This window comes from Seriola aureovittata, chromosome 16, assembly GCF_021018895.1.
Source record: "Seriola aureovittata isolate HTS-2021-v1 ecotype China chromosome 16, ASM2101889v1, whole genome shotgun sequence".
Taxonomy (NCBI): Eukaryota; Metazoa; Chordata; class Actinopteri; order Carangiformes; family Carangidae; genus Seriola; species Seriola aureovittata.
In genome coordinates this window covers 6,125,934-6,149,041 of record NC_079379.1, presented here as the reverse complement: position 1 = coordinate 6,149,041, position 23,108 = coordinate 6,125,934, and the positions used below count along the sequence as shown (strand labels likewise).

At 40.5% G+C, this 23,108-nt stretch overlaps 1 protein-coding gene across 1 annotated transcript in view; it reads right to left on the bottom strand.

Moving 5' to 3' along the window:
• Nucleotides 1–14,047: 14,047 nt before the first annotated feature.
• The window catches only part of LOC130184317 (zinc fingers and homeoboxes protein 2-like), a 125,182-nt gene continuing 116,121 nt past the window's right edge, over nt 14,048–23,108 (bottom strand). Inside the window, exon 5 of the mRNA XM_056400252.1 lies at nt 14,048–22,356. The gene's annotated coding sequence lies outside the window, so the exon portion shown is untranslated. The remainder of the gene's footprint in view (nt 22,357–23,108) is intronic.

Sequence of the window (23,108 nt, the reverse complement as noted above, 5' to 3'; positions counted from 1 at the left end):
GCGCAATGAATCTTGGGATAGGTTGGGCTCCACCCACTGGAGCCTTTGTCAGCCAGGAAAAGGACACAGCTCTCGACAAGGAGCTTTCGAAATGGGACAGCCTAGTCGCGCCGCTGTGACGAAATCAGTCTTCAAATGCAGCCTCTGAAGGATGCGGCTCCTGAATTGGGACACAGCTATAAACACCTGCCACACACACACACACACACACACACACACACACACACACACACACACACAGACTTGCAAGGTGAAAATAATACCAGCCATCCTGTAACAACCAAACAGAGCATGAAGGTGGTGAACACAGATCAGATATGAGTAGCTCTGAATTCACTTAATCCTGAGTTCATGTAAACTCGAAGGCAGAACAATAAATAAATAAACACAATAAATCCTTCTAGTCCTTCAGAAAATCACAGTTTCCTGGTTCAAGCCTCATTCTTTGAATATTGATGAGAGGGAGGACATATTTAAATCCAGAACTTCAGTTTGAACCTACGATTGAAAGCACATCGGAGTCCTTTTGGGGCTGGCGCTGTTTGAAGTGAGTGTTAACATTTCTTGTTGGACAGTCACAGAACTCAATTAAAAGCAGGGATTTCCTGATTACATGTTTCTGCTCCTGATCCTGATCAGTCTTTGACTTTTGAGGATCTGACAAACAAACTCCAGTTAAGTATTTGCGTTTGTTTATGTATTTCTTCATATTACAGCTGCGCAGCAAACATTCATTAAAACACAGTTTGTGAAGCAATTTAAATCAGTTTGACAGAAGCAAATATTCCCTGCACCTCCAGCCCTGTCTCCTTACAATTAGGTTTCTGTACAACTTGACTGTTAACAGTGTGTGAATTAAACACTGAAGCATCTGTGCCCAGGGGCCGCTGTCTTATAATCTGAACAGTATACTGATGATCACGTCTGAGTCCTAGAAATAAATCAAATGAATTCATTTTTTCAAAATAAAATGTTGAACTCTTCCTTTAAGAAAAATGAAGAGAAATGAGTCTTATCAAGATCAAATTTGCTGTTTTTCAGCTCAGCATCACCTCAGAACAACAACTATAATACACACACACACACACACACACACACATCTTGTACATGTGTGATACTGTCTTTACTTTCTTCACACTAGACACACACACACACACACACACACACACACACACACACACACACACACACACACACACACACAGTCGACTTGTATGTCCAGTATCAGGTTTTAGAGATTCAGGTCAGCCCCCTGCCCGCCCTGCTCGCCCAGGGCAAAGAGAGAGAGACAGAGAGGGAGAGAGAGAGAGAGATTCACATCTCCAATGCAACCACAACCCTCCTCCCCCCAGGGACGTCCTGGCATCTGCCAAGAGCCTGCGAATGAGTGTTTGTCTGTCTATGTGTGTGTGAGCGTGTGTGCGTGCGCGTGTGTGTGTGTGTGTGTGTGTGTGTCAAAAAAAGACAGAGAGAGAGGAGAGAAACAAAGTGAGAAGAATAGAGTAAGTGAGTAAGTGTGTGTTCATGTTGTGAGATTGAGAAAAATGGATAAGTTAATGTGTGTGTGGGGGGGGGCAAAAATGTGAAAATGAGAAATGTGTGAATATGTGTGTGAAAGAGATGCAAAGTGTGACTGAATGCAGCGAGTGTGTATGTGTGTGTTTGTGTGTGTGTATGTGTGTGTATGTGTGTGTGTGTGTGTGTGTGTGTGTGTGTGTGTGTGTGTGAAAACAGGAAAAAAAATGTGTGAGTATGAAGAAGATAGTTAATGTGAATGTGTGTGTGTGTGTGTGTGTGTGTCCTTTCTGCCCTCTTCCAGCTGTTGTTTCTTCTTTTTCTCTCAGCGGAGGAAGAACAAAACTCTCCTGAAGCAAAAAAAAGCAACAAAAAAATTCCCAAACGTGGCATCAAAAACATAAATTTATCTCATTTAAGAAAAAAAACTTCACAATTTCCTCCTCGCCGCTCCCACACTGTCAATTTGAAAACAAAAAAGTTTGGCTGCAACCAGATGGTGTGAAACGTTAGGAGACGATAAAAAACTGTAACACTGAAAATTATTTACTAAAGAAAGGGAAGCAAAATAAAGTAAACAGTTTGTCTTTTTCTGTTTTTTCTCTCATTTATGTTTCATCATATTTCTCTGTATGTTAATCGACACCAAATCATAACAGATCGATGCACCAACAAATAAATCAAACCATCCGTTCCAGTTCGAACACAAACAGGTTTTTGTTATCTGAAGAAAATCAGATGAACTTTTGCTTTTCTTTAGAACAAGCTTTAAAAAAAAAAAAAAAACTTTTAGCAACTGCAGCAACACCCTCCTCCTCTGTGACAGAAACCAAAGGGTTCAGTGTTCTTCAAACTAACTCGATGAATTGTACAAATGAGGATGTGGAGCAGCGAGTCCTCTCCGTCCTGTGTGTGGAGGACTGGAGCTCAGACACCCACAGACCACAGTCCAGCATGCGGAGGCTTTTAGCTTTTGCATTTACATGTGTTTTTGCATTTTTTTTTCATGTTATATGTAAGTGTAATGGATTAGAAATAGAAATTCAGTAGTTACATTACAGTTACTGATCCCAGTAAGACTCAATCACTTTACAGTTCGGGGGTCGGCTTGTTCGCTGTCTGACTGGGAGTCTGATGGAGGGTTGATACAAGTCTGGTCTCTCAGACTGGTCCAGGAAATGGTTGAGGTGCAGGGTAGATGGTGACTTCTACCAAAAGAGGAGGGATGTGACTCCAAGAAGTTCTAACATTTTATTTAAATTCCCACATTTTACACTTTCCCAGGGTTTTATTTGAAGTGTTGATCCATAAGAAGATATATTTGTGGTTTTAAAAACCATCTCAGTGTAGTTTCACATCTCCTCTCTCAGGCTTCTCTCTGGAGCTCTAGTAACAACAGGTCGGTGAGCCAATCAAAGAGAGGAGACTCTGAGTCTCTTCTGATTGGCGACTTTTTTTGAGGGATCCAATCAAAATACAGCAGATTTCAGGTAAAGCAAATCCTGCAAGGTTGGATGGTGGGTCCAGGTGGGCGGGGCTTGGGGCATGGCTGAGAGTGATGACTGCTTTGTTGTGACATCACAGAGTTACAGAAGTCCTGACGGTTGGTTTTAAGGCTCAGCTCCTGAATACAGGCTTTGTGCATTTCTCTGTGGACTGAAGCTTTGATACTTTCACAGTATTAATAAAGAACCTACACCTGCTCTATAATCAAAGAAGACATGGACATCTACCTTTAGACAATATGGGACCTTTGAATTGTGTGTGTTGTTGTCTGGCTGATGTGGTAAATATTCGGTACACATACATTACAATAAGAAGTGACTGCCTCTTACTTAGAGTTGTAGGGCGAGTCACCGAGCCTGTGAGGACGAGTCTTCAGCTAATCTAACCGTTTGACTGCTGCTTGTTCAGAGAAGCTTTTCTGCTGTAACGTCTGCTTATTTCAGTTACGGTTGCCTCCCCGTAAGCATGAACCATGTTGGTGTTTTCAGCCACAGATCAGCTGCTCACTGGATGATTCTCTGATTCTCTAGAGACTGAGAACCCAGGAGATTTCTGAGACACTCTGAACCAGGTCAAACAGTCAAAATCTCCTGGATCACATTTCTGACTAATTCTAATGTTTGGTCTGAACAACAGCTGTACGTTTTGACTGTGTTGCTGCCTCACAACTGGATATTTAAATTGCATTGATTTTCTCTCATACCTTCTTAGATTCAGTTAGATTCAGTTTCATTTGAATCATTTTATCATCATCTAATACTTGATAGGAAAAAGCCACGTTAGAGAAAAAGAAATCGTTTCCTGTCCTTTTTAATGTTTAAGATCTTAGAACAACCTGAGCCAGGTCAATAAAAATCATAAGTGAAGATCATTGAACTTTACTTTAAATTCTAATGGAGATCCAAATGTTTGCATTGACACCAAATATGTGTAGTGTTTTTTTATTGTTGTCATGTCAACAATGTAGACGATGTAATTGTGTGTACATCTTGGGAAATTCAGCAGTGGAGTCTACAGTTGCATCATATTTGCAAAATGAATAAACAAAACCTTCAATTGTTCTTGTGTGAAATAATAAAAAAAAAACTCCACAAAAAGGCGAAGTTTTATTTAAAAGATGTGTTTATTTTATCCGATTTGGCACCTTGATATCCTGCGAGGAGACTAAGAACAGCTCAGGCTTTTGTCGGGGGAGGAGAAGGGAGGAGGAGGAGAGGGGGAGAGAGAAGAGGGTTTCCACGCTGAAGCATCGCCTCACTCACCAGCTGCCAAAAATACTGATGTGCTCAGAGTCTTTTTCTCCTCTTACTCTCCCTCCCTCGGTCTTTCTTCTTCTCTTGAAAGAACGGGTTGAAAAGTTCAGTGTGAAATCACATTTCCGTGCGATATAGAGCTGCAGTCAGGAATGAAAGCTGCCGTGCCCCCGAAAGCTCTGAATGTGTGTGTGTGTGTGTTCTACTAAGTGCTTCCAGTATACAAGAGTGTGTTTATCGTTCTGCCTTTTAGCTCTATATTCATGCAGTGTGTGTGTGTGTGTGTGTGTGTGTGTTTTCCCTTCACCGAGCTGGAGATTTTCCTGTGAATTGCTCCATTTAACAGAAGGCCGCATGCATGTGTGTGTGTGTGTGTGTGTGTGTGTGTGTGTGTGTGTGTGTGTGTGTGTGTGTTTGTGTTTGGAGGCTGCAGATGAGTATGTTTCCACGGCAGCGCAGATGCAGTGACACTCTGCTCCCATATGGGTGCTGACACCCGGGGGTGGGTGGGTGTGTGGGGGTGGGGTTGAGTGGAGAAACTCGGGGGTTTGAGGGTGAAAACGCTCCTTTGACAAACTTGACAAACACTCGCTCATCATCAGCCTGTGACTGACGTCTCTGAATGTGAACGAGCAGCAGGTATCTGCAGGGTGGAGGGTGAGAGCTCTGCCCCTGAAATCCCTCAGGTCTATTTGGATTTTTTTTTACCTTTAGATTGTGGACAAAGGCGAGAACACTGTTGCCTCAAACGATAAGGCTGATGTTTACCAATGTTTTTTCTTCCTGTCAACAGATCCCATGAAAAGACCAAAACGAAGTGTGAGTGAGTGAGTGAGTCCATCTCTCTAAGGTTTCCTGATTCCTCCTCTCTGTCCGTGGCTCTCAGCTCCACTGGTTCCCGCTGAAGACGTACATCTTTGATAACACCTCGCAAATAGTGATCGAGTATCTAAAGTAAAGTTGTATCTGAGATCTCCAGCTGTGGAGAACAGCCTCTCTGCTACAACACTAGTGCTGGGTGAGAACTGTTCGGGCACAGGGTTGTAAAATGAAACAGACTAAGGAAGGAGTTCTTTTCTTTGCCCCTCAGTGTGTGGGCCAGTATTCACAAAATACTTTAGCGTTACAAAGGTAATTATTAAGTCATTAAATCCAAAATGTGCCCAAACACTTGACCTTTTCTGGAGATAAACTACAAGATTATTTCAGCATGTACGTGCTGAACACTGTCCGGTTGCTGCACTGTGCTTAGTTTAGTTCCACCTCTTTGTTCTGTAAACATAAACTAATTAACTAATTACAAAATTACCAGAATAGTTTTGGCATTAACAATCGTGATTCTTCTATGAACTGTTCACATTCTTCACACTCTTCACATTTCATTTTTCTTTTAAAAGGCTCACTAATTTCCTAAAACAGCTGCTTACTGTCGTTTTTAACAACAACCCCCCATTTGGTGCCTTGGTGCCTCTGTGTGTGTGTGTGTGTGTGTGTGTGTGTGTGTGTGTGTGGGACTGAGTCAAAATAAACTACAGTGTGTGTGTTCATGAGGAGACTGGACGGTGGCAACACTTTTTGCGTTTCTCTCTCTTTTACATATTAAACTTATTTTTACCCATACCATATTGTGTCATTTATTTATTTAATAATGTTTGTCAAAGAGCAGATGATGAACCCTAACCCACCTTGAGACAGAGTGCAGCATTGAATGTGTCCTCTGTCCTCCTGGTGGGGGGAGGGTCTTACTATCTGTCAGTGTCATCACTCTAGCATGTTTCTGATTGGAGGAGTGAGACTTGTTGCAACCGTGTGGCAACAATGTGGCTCAATGATGTGTTTTAATAGTTTTTGGATTATTCTGTGGCACAGAGGAAGACGATGCACCAGGGTTTGAACAACACACACACACACACGCAAGCACACACACGCACACACACACAATACTTTCAGACATTCAGTGTTGATTTGAGACTTTTCATGGAACATTTTCTTCCATATTTTGTCTTTATTCTTTTAGGTTAAATACAATCTGAGCTGTTTACTCAAGATCCCCCCTTTCTTTCTTTCTTTCCTTCTTTCTTTCTTCTTTCTTTCTTTCTGCCCCCCTGGTATGTGGACACTCGCGTCTACAGTTTGTTTACATGTGAAACAAGTTGCTAATTAACCAAAACTCGGGGCTGTATCATAAAAATGTGGATATTAAAAACTTTAGCAACTTAAAAGCTACAAATGTGTGAAATTAGAAGTTCATGAGTGCGAACTGCTGTTTCTGCAGCGCTGAAAAATTCCAACCCCTAATTCTATTTTTATCACCACTGAGTGCATCACGTTTACATCAAAGGATGTTTAAAAACTCTTTGGATATTTTCTTTCCTGGCAAAGAGAAACAGTTTTCACCCGCAGTATTTGCCATTAAAATCTTCAGCAGGACAATTCACACAGAAGGAGAGGAGAGATAAAAGATCCTGTGGTTAATTTTCTCCTGTAGTTTTTCATTTTCAAGTAATAAACTCCTGTTTTTTTTTTTTTGAAGTGAACATTGGTGCAAACTGACAACAGCAGCCGTAGTTTGGAGGTTTGCTCCTGCCTAAATATGTATGACGGCTCGAACACGGAGCAGTGCGTTCACATCAGGGGCTAGTAAACTCTAACAGCTGCTTCAGTGAATCTGCTCAGTGCTGACCAGTTACAAGCTGTGGTTATAATGGGAGGCTCCCAGTATGGAGCTGGGGTTATAATGGGAAGCTCCCAGTGTGGAGCTTTGTGAATGGGAGCTGGGCTGCTGCAGCTCACTAACCCGCTGCGCCAAAAGGGTAAGAAATAAATAATAAAGTGCAGCAGGATGGCTCTTCGTAGGTTTCCTGGCGAGGCCCAATATCTGGTCTGCTCGGAGTAAGTGCCTCTCTGTTGACGAGCAGCCGCCCATTAAAAACATGATTCACACGTCAGTTCAGCTTCTGATTAAATTTCTCATAACACACGTCCAAGAAAACTGAGCTGGCTGAGAAACTTTGCTCCAGATGAAAAAAAACTGAACAAAAAACAGAACTGATTTAGGGCAGAATCTTAAATAAAATGAGTCATCGCACATAGCTGGAACACCTGGATGTGAAATGAATATATGAGCTGTTCTCATGACACAAGACTTAAAACAAAGTTTCATTTATTTTTCAGCTCTTGTACCAAACAGACGCTCACAACATGAATTTTTCTATTTTCATTTTCTTGCCCAAAACATTTGCACGACTTGTTCCTTTGCTTTTGTTTGTTTCTTCTCATATTAAATAGTAACTCTGTTATTCTGTGACATGTGTTTCATCATTTTGTACAAATTGTGATACTCGCCGGATGAACAACAGGAGGAAGCTCAAAGAGGGAACGAGAGCGGTTTTTACTCGATACGAACGGCACAAAAGCTTTTCAGGCATCCAGCTCGTCTTCAAACAGCCGAATGAGACTGAAGACTGGGAACGCGGAGAGCTCGAGTCCCACGATGCATTCAAACCACAAAGGATCGACTTCAAGCTGTGCAGAGGCTCAGATGACGATGATGAAGTTATTACTGTATCCATGTCTGCTCGGGCTGTAATATAATCAGTCTGAGAGACTGAAAAGGTAAAATCTGTAAGACAGGTGGCCACAGTTTGGGTGCATCAGTCGGACGTAAAACAGCTGGACTCAGAGTTAAGGCGTGTTTTAAACAGGTGAAATATCAACCTCAGGTAAGAGTGTGGTGTGCAAAAGGTCGGGGTCATGCCAGAAAAGAGCTTGTCAAGGTGGAGTGAAAACCCATCCATTAAAGGGAGGAGTGAGCCAGGACCAACGTTTAAATATATGAAGGAACGAAATAATCAAAAATAAATAAGTAAATCAATTCATTAATATGCCATAACATACCAAAATAACATAAACACATACAGGCATTCATTAAATAGTAAAATGTGACATCAACTGATGTTTCTGTTTTAATTTGCTTCTGTATTTATTTACTTTTGTATTAAATTCACTACGTATCTACTTTTCAATAACAGCAGAAAGACTAATTCTCTTTACACTGCTTTACTTTCAGACATCCACTTTAGGTTTAGTGTTTTCAGCGTGGAACATACAGGGATTCTCAGACCCCTTGTCACCATCCACGACTCAATGACAACATCAAAGTCTTTTTCAGATTTTTAGTAGACATAAAGAAAAGAAATTATTTTCAGTTTAACTGTTTGAGTCGACTGTAAAGGAAATGACAAACTGCAAAATTAGAGCGCACAACACCAAATAAATAAATGGTCACTTTTAGTCAGAGGATAATTTTAGCAAATGAGAACTTGTTCTGAAATGTTGTTAGCAGCACGTCTTTATTTTTTCACGGCATGTGTTGTTGTGGAGCTGCTTGAACTGAGTGGCTGTCCTGACAGTAGCTCTCCATGCACGCACACATAGCATTCAGTGACTCTCTGTGTGGTGTCTTCGTCATGCTGTTGAAACAACAGTTACATGGGAGCTGGACTTTTAAAGAGCATTTACTTTTCAACCACATTTAGTCCAGTATGAACTGAAATGACAACACATCTGCGTCTGATTCTCGTCAACCCGTAAAGTCTAGAAATATTGGAAGCGAGTCCTTTTTAACCAGGTGTTCACAAGTCACTGGTAAATTTATCTTATGAAATGGACCAATGAAAAAGCTACTGCAGAATAAACCCGGAAACATTGTGCATCACAAGTTGAACACACCTGTACTTTGGGCCTCTGTGAGGCTTCACCGTCTCCTAAGACCTGGTCCGGATGAGACTTTGGTTCGTCTAAGGATCTTGTGTCTGTCGAAGGATCTGGTGCTGAATTGAGATGCAACAATCGTGTGAAAGACCCTGCTGGTAGAAAAACAGACAAAAAAAAAAAAGAAAGACATAAGACACTGATTCCTCACCAGCTACAGAGTCTTACCTCTGACCTCCATGAGGACGACGCCCCAAAAAAAGCGCCTGACTACGAGGATCGATAAAGTGACCAATTATTATTCTGCACAGAGCGAGTGTGTATGAGCGGGAAGATCAACAGCCACCTTTTATTCCTGCTTCACATGCACACCCTGCATCTCTGCTCGCTCCGTATTTAGAAGCACATTTGTTTTGTGACGAGCTTTGGTCACAAGTACAAACAGCTCTCTTTGGTGCCTTTGAAGGCATCGAGACAACAAATCAAACTGCCATGTTTCATATGTGGAGTCATGTTTGGCCTTCGGATTCGAAGTTCAAGTTCAGCAGAGAGAGAGAGAAAAAAAAAAAAAACTCCACACTCCCAGTCCTACCTGCAGACTTCACTCTGTGTTTTGTCTCAGTCTGTCTTCACAGTTTGTCAGTGTAACTTTGCAGCTGTAAAATATCTAATGGAGAGTTTTTTCAGACAGTGTGAATGAATATGCATCGAGGTTTAGGATTGCAGGCGGAAAACGTACTGAGAAACCACACTGCTGGTTACACAAGCAGAGGTGATGCAACGACTCAGAGCCGCTCTGAAGAAAACCAACATCCAATTACAGGCCAAACGTTGGCGTGTAGAGACACAATTACACAATGTCTAATTGCATAAGCCTTTCTGAGAATTTCTGTCCATCTCCCGCCATCGTCCTGTGTGCATCTGACATACGAAGAAAATGGCAGCTGTGTCTCGCTGGCCAATTAAGACACAGACATGTTATGTAACGGTGTTTACTCCATACGGCAGCAGATGCAGCCCGACGACACGGCTGCTGTTTGGTAATTTGACCGGTGATGTGTTGACGCTCGTATTTCAAGTGCAGCAGCAGGATTTGAGGACTCAGACCTGTGATACTTATTTTACATCCTTGGCACATCTGGGCTCGTGTTGAATGTTTTAAGAGAAACAGAAGCAGGTTTGAATCCCTGGAGTAACCAGAGAAATCTAGGCAGAGATTTCTCCCGGGACTCCTTGCCCTAAGAGTTTTTTTCCTCTTTAGTTTTTATTCATGCTGGGAAGCTTATCTGAGCGTGTGTTCTTCTTCTCAACAACACCCTGATTCACATTCACACAGTTACACTCCGTCACTCCTGGGAGCTGCAGAGTACAACCGTAGTCTGCTGCTGAAGAGACTCACAGGGGAAGCTGACGGAGGGGGGAGGCCTCAGGTCCAGATTCCCCAGGTGTATGGGGGATTTAACCCAGTAAGTCCTGCAGCCCACCATGCCTACGAGCTGCAGGTGTAAAGACACAGTCAGGTCATGGTGAGGCATGGTGGCATGAGACAGGAGACACACTTCAGTCATATTTTTTTTTACAAAATTAAAAGGAGAAAATAAACTCACAAATTCCCTCATTTATTCATTTTATGCATAAAACCTGCAGAAACTGTGATGTCAAGTTTTGATAGTGGCCTATAGCTTAAAAACTCTCTTCTCCTTGTATGTTTTAGCGTTAAATGTAAACATGAGAAACTTTCATGTGAAAAAAATTAATTTTAATTCTGCAAACAACTCAATTAACTGAAACATTTTCACACAAACTGAAAAGCTTGTCAACACCTCGATGCAGCACTAAAGGCTACTAACTGTGTTATTGGATGTACGCAAACAAAAACTGGTATCTTATATATAGTCAGATTTAGCAGATATTGCGATCCTGTTTTTAGCCCAATGATGCCTGTTTTCGTACTGACACTAAACGGCTGCACACATTGTCCACGCTGCAAAAAAACAGACGTGGCGTGCGTTCAGAAGAAATACTAAGGATACAGCGAGATGTGCCAAATGGAGGAGCGAATGTGATAACTGCTTCTTTTTCTTGAGCATTCATGTGTGTCAGCATCAGGCTTTGGGACTGTGTTGTGTCGTAACGTCTTGACACAAAACGGGATGTGCATTTACGTAGAAAACAATGGCCGTGGGGGTTTTGACACGTCCCATTACCCTTAAGAAATGTGTGTTTGAGGCTTGTGTTTATCTCCCACGAACAGCCAATGCATGTTACAGTGAAGATGTTAGCTATAGAAGGCTAACATCTCACAACAAGTAACTCTGGGCATGAAAACTGCTCAGATTCAGACTGAATTCAAAACTTACAGACTCCACTCCTCTTACAGACAGTGATCAGTGTTTACAGTCCTAACAGTATCTTGCTTGTTTAAGATGATGTCTGCTAATGATGATGATTTTTTCTAATCTTTCACTTGTGGTGAGGTATTGGATTATTTGAACATTTATTAAAATGAAACTGTGTGAGACGTTCACAGGGAAAAATCACTATTTGATGGAGCTGTTTAGAAATTCCAAGCCTTAATAGGAGGGCTCATAACCCCCGTTCTGTGATTCCAACCCTGAAATTATTGGAAAACTAAAGCAAATTCACATCTGTTTGCACCTTTCATGTCTTTAAATCCATTTTGTACACATGTGAAACTGCACAATGTCCAAAATCACCTAAAAGATAGGAAAAATGCTTATTTTCTCATGTTAACTAATGTATAATACATATATAATATATAATAAATAAAAGTTTTTTTTACATGAGCTAATACAAATTTTATCAAGGTTTGGATTTTCAAGCAGTATTCACCACTGGGAAGCCGACAAAAGCTGTTAAAAGTAGAGAAGTCATATTTACCTGATTTCCCATGGGGAGTGAATGCAGCATCAGACACAAAAAGTGTTTTTTTTTTTGAAATGTTCATCTTTCACAGGTCGATTTATCTACCGAGACACAAGCTCAAACCCCAAACACTCAAAACACAATATGAATATTTAGACACACACTCTGATGCACTGTACACACACTGCACACATCACTAGAAAAACGGCACACTTACACACACCGAGTGCTCTGAGGGCACGACAGCTTTCAATCCGCCGTGTGCTACTATCAGGCCGAAATGTGATTCCTCACCTTTATTCTCATTCATTTTTAATTTTTTTTTACAGCCCCCTTCATTCACATTGTGATTCCAAAGGCAGAGCTTATCTTAAATTAACACCAGCACCGTGATATCCTTTGAGAATACCGACCAGATATTACAGCGGGCCTGGGATGGGCTCAGCGACGTGGAGAACATTCAAAATGAGCGGGATGGAAACGCCTCCCTCATCTTTTACGGTTGCATCAGGCGTCAACAGTTTCAAGGCCACAGAAGTTTTTTTTTTTTTTTTCTTTAAAGCGTTTTTCCTTCCTCTCATCTCCATCATCTCCCTCTCTTTGAGAGTGAAGTGGGTTTATCGGGTGAAATCAGCCGAGTCTCGGAGCGCTCACCTCACTTCACCGGATCAGTCTGAATTGTGGATGGAGAGAACATGAGGTCAAAAATGTTTGGAGCTTTTCTGTATTTTTGTATCTCTGGCTCTGGATGAAATCACACTTACAGTTTGTTTACTTTTGTCCAAACCAAAGTGGAATATGTTTCATTTGTTGAAGTCTTCTGCCCTGTTCGCTGAGGTTCACACCAGCGTTCTAAAGACAGATTTGAGTAAACACATCATTGTACACTTGTTAACTGTAAGCAGGATTTTAGATAGGCCAAGGTCACGAGTAGAAAAAGAAAGAGTCTAGTTGTTTCAGAGACTTCTCTACACCACAATAAATACAATTCTGGTGGAGAAAACTAAACCTTGTTTAATTTATTTGTGCTGTTGGTACCACTTCCTGATAAAACACTATTTATTATGGGTTTATAAGCGGCAATTAACCGTTTAATGGATGGTTAAATAATTTACTAATGCTTTACTTATCAGTTGTAAGTCATTATTAAGAACAAGTCTTGGTTGCCAGATTCTGGAAAATCCTCCTCCAGCATGACAATGACGGTTTATGGCATGTAATTGCCAAATCATTTAAACAGGACACAATGATGCAGGAGAGTCTTAATTCAAATAACAGAAATCACTTAAAATTCTCATAAAAACATCTCTGATCATCCACATTTCATATGTACTCTATTGTTCTCTCTACATTTGTACTATTTTACATTTTGCACAAAGATCAACAGCTAATCCAACTAAACTAAGTTAATAAATACTTATACTGCAAGACAGCAGCTTAATAATTTGTTTCTAAATGGATTTTGGTCCAGATGTCCTGCAGCTGTTTTCCAGAACACACATGGTCAAACCCATTTAAGACGAGCAAAAATGATGACCATAAAAAAATCCATTATCAGAAACGGAATGGGCCTATAATGAGTTAAATTTGCCAATGTGGTCTCTTGTCGGGAGCAGGTAGTGGTGATGGTTGCTTACTAAGAGCTTCAGCCATTGTTATGTTTACAAGACAAGAGTTCATAATTCGCCCTCTGATCACCTACTTCCTCAGGGCAGCGTGGATGCTACAGTGACTCGGTATCGGAAAGTGGTGAGTTTGACTAGAAAAGTCTGAAAAGAAGTGATAAAAGTAGAAGCAAAACAAGAGAGTTGCTTTTCACAGCTGGAGACAGCTCTTGGTGAGTAAAGTAATGGAGTTTAATGCTGAACTCACAACATTTCTTCTAGACTGGTAAATAAACAGCTGTTAATGCTAACACTGGCTTTGTAGCAATAACAAAAACTTACAAATATCTCCTTTAATACTGAAAACGTCCACAGTGACTTCAGACACAATCTGTTAATTTCTTGGATATAGTGGGACTGTTAGATTTATCCACTGGGGTCAATTCTGTACCAAATCATGACAACCCATCCAATATCAATAGCTGTCACGATACAACTGTAATCCTCTAATAACACTGTGCATGTGGACCACATTACATACACAGAGAAACACACACAGTGAAGAGCACAGGGTGTACCCTTTGAAAAAGGCTGTGTTTTATTGAAATACAGCAGACATCAACAGGTTGTTTTGCTGACCTGGGCAACAGAAACAGAGCTTGAATACTTTTCAAACCATGTAAAACAAAAATCGACGGCTATTTTTTTTTTTTGTCATTTTAAGTCATAAAAACTCCAAAGACACTTTGAATGTGTGGTCCAAACAGAGGAAACGTGGTCTCACTCTGGACCACAAGCTGATGAACAAAAGTGTCTCTGTCATGTTGGAGACTGAACGAAAACAATCCCGTGTCCCGCTTTGGGCTCTGACTTGGACTTTCAAAAGTGCTGGTATACAAAGTTAAAAATCAAATACACCTCGAGAACTGGAGGGAGGATCTGAAACAGTATTCAGGCCTGTTTTTGTGCCCAGGGTTGGTTGTTTGATAGTAGCAGTAGTAGAAGAAGCAGAACCTCAGTTATGAAGCAGGGCTGGCCTCAACTCCCCTTAAAAAGAGATTTCAGTGCACCTGGTTTCCCCAAGACTTAAAAAACCTTAAACCGTCCTCCTACACGGACATAGCAACGTCAAGTTTGATCTACTAATGTGATTTAACAAGTCGGAGCTGTCGAACGGAGGATTTTCCTACAGTGTCATTGGGATATTTGTCTACGACGATTATAATTTAGCTTAATATCAACTCCAGCTATCCCCACTGATTTACCTCTGTCCACAAATGAACTGAGATAGTTTGATTTAAAAGTGCAGTTTGCGAGAACCCTGTCAGTACCTACAGCATGTTGATTTGCATCATTTGTGTTTAAATCCAGCATCACACTTTTTTGGGGGGGAAAAAATCAACCTTAACAGAAAGACTCACATCTGAATCTTCTCTCTGGTGAGGGAATAGTTTTGCATAAGTTATGTCTTGATTGTCTGAATCTTAAAACTCCTTTTCAGGCTACTAAAGTGACTTTGAATAGGTTTTGAAATACAAAACGTAATCAGAGCTTTCACCCGTGACAACAGGTATTTCTACATTTTTGCCAAAGCGCACTTAAAACCCTGACGACAGCGGAGACTGAGGACGGATAAAGACCCCTGAAGTTTACCTGACAAGGAAGAATCACACAAGCGATGTTCTTTAAAACGGAAGTTTGTCCACACGGTGCTGCAGTTTGTAGCACAAATGACCTCCTGCAGTCACAGTTAGGAATAAGTCAAGGATGTAATATGGTTAATGTGAATCTTTGGGAGTTAGTATTGCCCATAAAACCTTGTTGTGGTTTATATTTTTTGCTTTAACTGTAAGAGAAATTAAAACAGCTGAAAGTGCAGACATCAAACTTCAGTAGAAGAGTCTGTAGGTCAGTCAGAAATACAGTCGTGTGGACAAAGATTTTAGGTCTGTGATAAATCAAGACAAGTAACTGATGTAACACGTTAAACTTCAACTGTAAAGATACATTTCCTGTCCTTGTGTTGTCTTGGAGCAGGAATTAATCAATCGCCCAATCAGAGTAAACGTCAGGGTAAAGACAGCGGTCCAGCCTCAATGCTGTCGCACAGTTCTCATCGGTCTTTGAAACATGACCTAATACACGAAAGCTTTTTTTTGGCGGGGAAAACCAGGTGCACGGAACAGATAAAATCTCAACATGAGAAAACAGAGCAAGTTTAAATGAAACAAAGGAAGGACTCGTGCACACTAGCTGTACTCTAGATTTAGTTTTGGTGTAGTGTGAATAAATCAGAAGGGTTTTAATTCGAACAAATCCAACAAGTTAATTCAAAAACTGCGACTCTGAGGGTCAACAGAGCAAATTCACGTGTCAAAGTCGAACTCCACATGAAAGATTAGCGAGGTGTTACTTCGCGCTCATGAACTTTTTGTGGTGATTTAATTGAAATGACCTTTTTTTTTTGGCATTGAAAATGCTGGTGTGAGCGAACCTTTCACAAAGACAATCCATCTTCGAAAAATGTTACTGGTTTTGAGGTAAGGGGCTCAAGACAGTGATGAGGAGCCACTGTGTCGGGCTACGTGAGATCTAACCTCGTTTCTCCGGCTGTCTAGCAACTTTAAAATTTCTTCTCATATAAAAGAAAAACTTACAGCTTTTTGTTCTGCGGCCATGAGCAGCTGGTTCAATATTTATATAATAATAATAATGAAAACTCTGACAGGTGTTTTCTGTTGGACTCTTTCCCATTCTGATACTAGTGTGCCCGACTCTTTCCTCCTCTGACATTCAGACAGTAAACCCACAACATTTACTTATCTCCCCAAAGCAAATACATTCAATCATTCATCAGAAAAATATTCAATTAAAACTATACACTTGCAAAAATAAAAGTCTCTTGGAAGCTTTCTAAGGCTGAGCGTCCACCAGGAGCCTCTCTGTGCAGCGCTGCTTTCTTTTCAGGTTTTTTTTTTCTTTTTTTTTTGATTGTTTTTTTTTTCTTTTCTTTTTTTTTTTTTTTGCGGAAGGGGCGTGTAGCAGCGTGACGGAGAGCTTCAGTGATGCCGAACGCTATGAGATTAAAAAACTATGAAGACTTTAAGCGAAGCATTTCATTCGACTCATACCGACAGCCGGGGCTTCCTACGGGAAAACCATCCGGCTGCTACCAATCGGTCGCCCAGTGGACGGAGTTGAAAACCCTCCCCCTGTTGTTGTGTTGTTTGTTGAGGCCAGCCCTGGTAATGCATTTGTAAATACAGTATTTCAGATATATGTAGTCTTATCATCTTTAAATCTGACCAGGACACTACAGCGGCAGAACCAATACATAAAGAAGCTCATATTTTGTTTTTACTATTATTCTTTTTTGTCGGAATGGAACTAGTTTCAACTAAGCCTACCAAGCCAACATGTAGTTATGTATTGAATAAAAGGCTATTTATCTTTTTATGTTTGTTTTTGTTTATTACAGGTTTGTATGATGGTGTGCAGGACGACAAACAGAAAGACAGAGAGAGAGAGAGAGAGAGAGAGAAAAAAAACAATCAACCAAGAAGGGAAACAGAGAATAAAAAGGGAAGATGAGAGAGAGAGACAGACAAAGACAGGATGAAAAGTAAGAAGTGATAGAGCAAGGAAGAGAAACAGGGAGAAAAAGAGAGAGATTAAAGTATGAATTAGGCAGCATGATTCTGGATTGTGGGTTTTTACTGTCAAGAGTGTGTTGTGAGATCGTTACCATTGAATCCTTCTGCGTTTGCCACCATTTTGATTTGAGTTTCTCAACTGCTTTTTTTTTGTTGTTGTTTTTTTTCATGTTGTTGTTGTTGTTTGTTCCTTATCGGTTTTAAACAAAGATTCACGACAGTCACTTGGTCATACAAGCATGTTCGTCGGAACAAGAAGTGCAGATTGGCTTCAGTTTCTTTTTTTTTTTTTCTGTGTTGTTTTTCCTTTGCTTTTCTTCAAAAAAGGGTTCCAGACAGAGTGGCTACAATAATAATAATAATAATATAATAATATAATAATAGCACTTGACTTCACTTCAGCACAGTAAAAAAAGAAAAAAAGGTCCAAAGGTGCTTTTTTTGTATTTTGTTTTTTGTTTTTTTTAAATCTGATTTGATGTGAAGCGAAGTCCCCCCTCTTCCTCACTCCTTCCCCTCCCTCTCCTCCTCCTCCTCCTCCCACCTCTCCTCTCCTCTCAGCGGGGAAGTGGCGGGCGGAAGTCCAGTGCCGGTGAGATGAAGAAGAAGTGACTGAAGTATTGCCAACTGGTCTGTCTTTTTTTTTTTTTTTTTTTTTTTTGTAGTGGTTCCACTCTGGTTCAGTACAAAAAGAGAAAAGAGATGGAGGAAGAAAGAAAGAAAGAGGAAAAAAAAAACCTTGCATGCATGCACGCATACCACTGCTGGCACCGTTTTTTTAAAAGTCCATCAAAAAAAAAAAAAAAAAAAAAAAAAAACAGAGCAGAGCAGAGAGAAATCGAGTGAGAGGGGTTTAAAAAGAAAAAAAAACAAACAAAAAAAACAAAAAATAAGGAGGGTTTCGGGGGGACGAGTTGCTCCCATTTTACAAAATGTAACAAAATTTTTCCCGCAAAATTTTACAAATCTGTAGCAATACAGGAAAAACAAAAGAGACAAACAAACAAACATATATATCCTATTTACAAGAAGAAGAAGAAGAACCCTTTTTTTTTTTTAAAGTGTAGTGAGAATGCAGCAGATCCCAGCTTTGGCACTCGGCGTTTGTGTTTGTTGTTGTTTTTTTTTTGTGTTTTTTTTCTTGTTTGTTGTTTGTTTTAAATCCACCCTGTCGGTCAGTCGGTGTGTACAGTCAGACTGCTGCTGCAGGCACACATTCAGTGCTCCGGTTCACCCTCCTCCTCCTCCTACTCATCCTCATCCTCGCATCTCCACGGCAACACAGGTCACGCACAACATCACCTCAGCCACAGATGTCCGTCCATCCATCCGTCGAGTCCGAGTTCACAACCTGCTAATCCCCCTCTCACGAGACGGATGCTGCTGTTTCCTCCAGACTGACTGAGGGGTTTCAAGGCCTTAAAGTAAAGTGCTGGTAATGAACCAAGGTCCCTCTTAAAGGGGAAGTTTAGTTAGGAAACACAGGTCGTTAAGGTTCAAAACCAAACCGAGTTTCCTTCAGAGGGGAAGGTTTTTAGAGAGATACAAATCTTTTTACACAACCAAATCCTTAACAGGATGTTATCAAGACTTCCATATACAAATCAAACCTCTCCTTTAAACAGTAGTTCAGGACCCTAACGTCAAGTTTCAATTCAAATTTGGTGCAAATTTTAACCAGATTTCCAGAAAATTGGCGCCAATTCTCCAGTCTGTGCCATTAAACCAAAATGAGGTCATTAAAAGATCCAGTCAAAGCTGAAACGATGGAAAACCATGTGAAATTTGACATTTCTGTTTGATTCATGTGTTAATGTGGGGAAGGTTCAAGCCTTTTTGTGATTTTTCAACTTTTTAAAAAATGTTCGGCTTTCCATCAGGTTTTTTATTCGCAAATTGAAAATGCTCCTAAAAATAGGTGGATAATCAAGCCTACTCTTAAAGGGGCTGAGTAGGAATTAAAAAAAAAAAAGGATCATTAACAGAATCTTTTGGCACTTGACTGTTTCACTTCAGACCAGTGCCAGCAACAAAGATGGGTGTTCAGTAATGAGCTCGACTGCACCTGTAACCACACCCAAAAGTGACGTCACAGCGTCCTTGAGTTCACCTGAGTATCACTACAGCAAGGTGTGCAGTTAAACCAGCACAAAACAGATTTTCAAGGGGTGTTAAATGAAGTTTAAACTCCCTGTTAAAGGGAATGTGAGGCTTTTAAAATGTTAAGAACTTAAAAAGAAATATTTCTCTTGACTTCAACTTACAAATCAAATCCTCTTAAAGGGAAAGTCTAGGCTATAAACAAGCCAATCTCACTGATCTGTTCATTAACAAAGCACCTCTAAGTAAAGGGATGATTTAACTTAAGACAAACTGATGTTAACATTCAGGATGAGGAACCACCCCCACTGCCCACTAACAAGATAAAGTTCTTGTTTTCAACGCTCTAAGTCAATTGGTGTCACACGGTCAACTACCAGGCTAGCAGACGTTTGCAGGAAAGGTCAAGGACATGAAAGGTAATGTCTATAATTTTGTGCCAAGTGTTCCCTCTTTTTGTGCGACTGACGCTTTGAATCTTAAAGCCTCCACAGAGGAAAGTGAAACACAACAGGATGTTAACAAACCAGTCACACTGATCATAAACAAGCCTCCAGCTCTTGATGATAAGTTTAACAAAGCCTTGGCTTGAAGGGAGCTTTGTTGAGTTAATAAATTTGTCCGACCGGTATTAGAAAACCTCTTAAAGGGAAGGTTTAGTTCATCAGGAAACAAACTGCATTGACCATTAACACATGTTGTAATACTACTGGTTTCTAATCAACACTGTGTCCCAGTTTCATATTACACTCTCTTTTCTTTACCAATTCTTTCAAAAATGAATAAATGTAAAAAATAAATGTAGTAAAATATCAAAATGAAATAAATTTAAAAAGCCAGTTTTGTAGTTTTGACTCTGGTGTTCAAGGACGCCATCGCCACACAATGCAACACAGAACAGACACACGGGAGCTCGTGAAAATCCTGTGATGAAAAGTCAGAGGGTTATAAAGTATATCCTTGAAAAGACGATTTTGCCATCAGTTCTCCAGCTTTTGAAATTGGATTTTGACAGAAAAAGAAGAATTATAAGACACAAGATCCGCTTTTTCCTGAGATTTCAGCTGAATCAAATGGTCTTCATCTGCAGATTGAGTTGGCTCTGTTTACATGTGAAATTGGTAGCTGTGATGATTTCACTGTTTAAGGAGTATTTTGGCTCAGATGGAAACTTTTAAAGGTCCCATATTGTATAAAGATAGATTTCCATGTCTTCTTTGATTATAAAGCAGGTCTAGGTTCTATATTAATACTGTGAAAGTATCAAAGTGCTCAGAGAAATGCACACAGCCTGTATTCAGAAACTGAGCCTTAAAACGAGTCGTCAGGACTTCTGTAACTTTGTGATGTCACAACAAAGCAGTCACTGCTGTCAGCCATGTCCCAAGCCCCGCCCACCTGGACCCACCATCCAACCTTGCAGGATTTAGTTTCTCTGAGTGTTTACCTGAAATCTGCTATATTTTTATTGGATCACTCAGAAACCAGTGAGCCAATCAGAAGACAGGCTAGGATTGGCTGACTATAGTAACCTGTTGTTCCTAGAGCTCCAGAGAGAAGCCTGAGAGAGGAAATGTAAAACTACATTGAGATGTTTTTTGGTTCTTAAAACCATAACTATATCTTCTTATGGATCAACACTTCAAATAAAACACAGGAAAAGTATAAAAAATGGACCTTTACAAGTCAACTCCACTGAAGAAGACCATGCCGTAATACTGAAAGCTCAGTCTCTACAAAGTCCACAATGAACCTGATTTGAATTTTGCAGTTTGATTCTCATTTGTCTGTTAAAGGTGAACGCATCACAGTGTTTCCAGGTGTTGGCGAGCACAACTGCATCAGCAAAAAGCCTTTAGGGTGTCCAAAGGGTGCGGTGTGAAGTCTGATAAATGTCTGGTTGAATTGCATTGTGGGTGATGTAGGCATCATGTTGTGACAAAGAAGACGAATGTGTGGAATAAAAAAAAGACAAAATCTCTGGTTCCACTGCATCGATTTTGATCCTTTTTTTTCTTTTTATAAACTGTTTATCACAATTTTGACAGTGTTATATGAGCACAGTCGTACCCTTTAAACTCCGAGCCAAAACAGTGCACTGTGGACACTAGTACACATTGTACTGTATGTAACATAAAACTGAGGAGATGTTCAAGAACCAGTCCCATTTATCATACACTAGATTAAAGTGAGGGGTTGATGTTAAAGGGCCAGTATTTCCTTATTTTTGTCTATTGTGCATCTGTTATTTACACTGGTGACATGTTTTTATTCAGCTTCACCAACTTTGGTTTCCAGGCCTCCAAAAGCAGCTGTAATAAAACAGGCTGTTTGTACTTAAAACCAGGGATTACAGGGACCAGGACTACTGATTATAAACCAATCCACCTCTTTAAAGGAATCTCTGGGGTTTTAAGAACCATGTCCTCCTGGAGAAAGGCAAATTCCACCTAATAAGGAAGCCTCAGTGTGTCAAGAACCCCATCACACCTTTGATCGCTCATTGTGATTGTTTGCAGCATTTTGGAAATCGTCTCCTCGCCCATAAGATGTATCTGTGGTGGTGTTTGTGCGCTGAACCTTGTCTCTGCACATACAGGCTGAAGATTTGCCCCTGTTTTGTACTGTATTGTAATACTATTGTAAAACTCACATCACTGTGAAAAAATGAAAAAAAGCAGCGATTTGAGATTCACTGTAAGGGAGGGCAATTTCAATTATCTTCACAGACCGTGACCCTGAATTTCTCCTTGCACTCTTCAGATTTCAAACTGGGGAGCGTGTTTATGCCTCGCCAAAATAAAATCTGCCATCCCAGAGCCCCTCCCCCCGTATTACTTCAACTCATCTTTTTGTTGTGAACGTCACATCTGTGGAGGGGTTACTTCAGGTCGAGAACACTGACGAGATTACCTCCAACATGACAGAGGAGGATGTTGTGCGTGATCTGCAATGCGACAATCAAAAGATTAAAAAATCAGTAAAAAATAAAAATAAGGAAAAAAAAATACAATATCTGATAATTAAAAAGAAAAATTTGTTGCTCCGTTCTTCGTTTTTCTTTCCTTCTGTATGTTTCCAGCAGCAGTGGCGGTGGCGGCGATGGCGGCAAATCCTTTTCGCAACCTGAAATGGACAGAGGAGAGAGAGGGAAATGAACATTAAAAACTGTCAAATGTTTCCTGGCACAAGAGAAATGTCAGTTTCGCAATAACTCAGATCATTCCCACCAAAAAAAGAAGGAAACAAAAAAAACAAAAAACAAAAGAGAGGGGGATTAAAAAGCAATTGTTGTGCCAGGAGCTGGTGTTCCCGGTCGCCTGGTGCTGCTGGGAACTGGGACACGTTGTGAAATAGCGGCTTTCTCATCGACGGCAGACCTGACCGGCCGGCGCTCTCTCCTCTAATCCATGTAAGAGGGAAACTGTGTTAAAGTTGTGTTTTGTGTGGAAGTGATTAAACGAGGCTCACAGTCGCTGTGATTACAGAAACAGGACAATGGACGGTAAAACACACACACAGACACACACGGGTTCATCCTTTACACATAAACTACCGTGGCTCTGACCTTTATTAAACGTCACCTGCAAAGTACATTTATCATATTTATGTAAAAAGACTTCCTGTTTTCTGATGTGCGACATTTCAGTCCACATCATAATTGTATTTTAAGTAGCTATGATCAATATTTTCATAAGGAGTCTCTGGAAGTGATGAACCTACAGAGAATTACGCAGCTTTGCGTGAGTGAGTTTCAGCTCATTGTTTATCAAGACTGTCCTGTAAAAAAAGAGTCCATAGGTCGTCTGTGCAGCAGGCAATTCTGACCCATAGTTACATTTTGTTGCTAGGCGACATCTAGGGGCCGAAGTAACTAT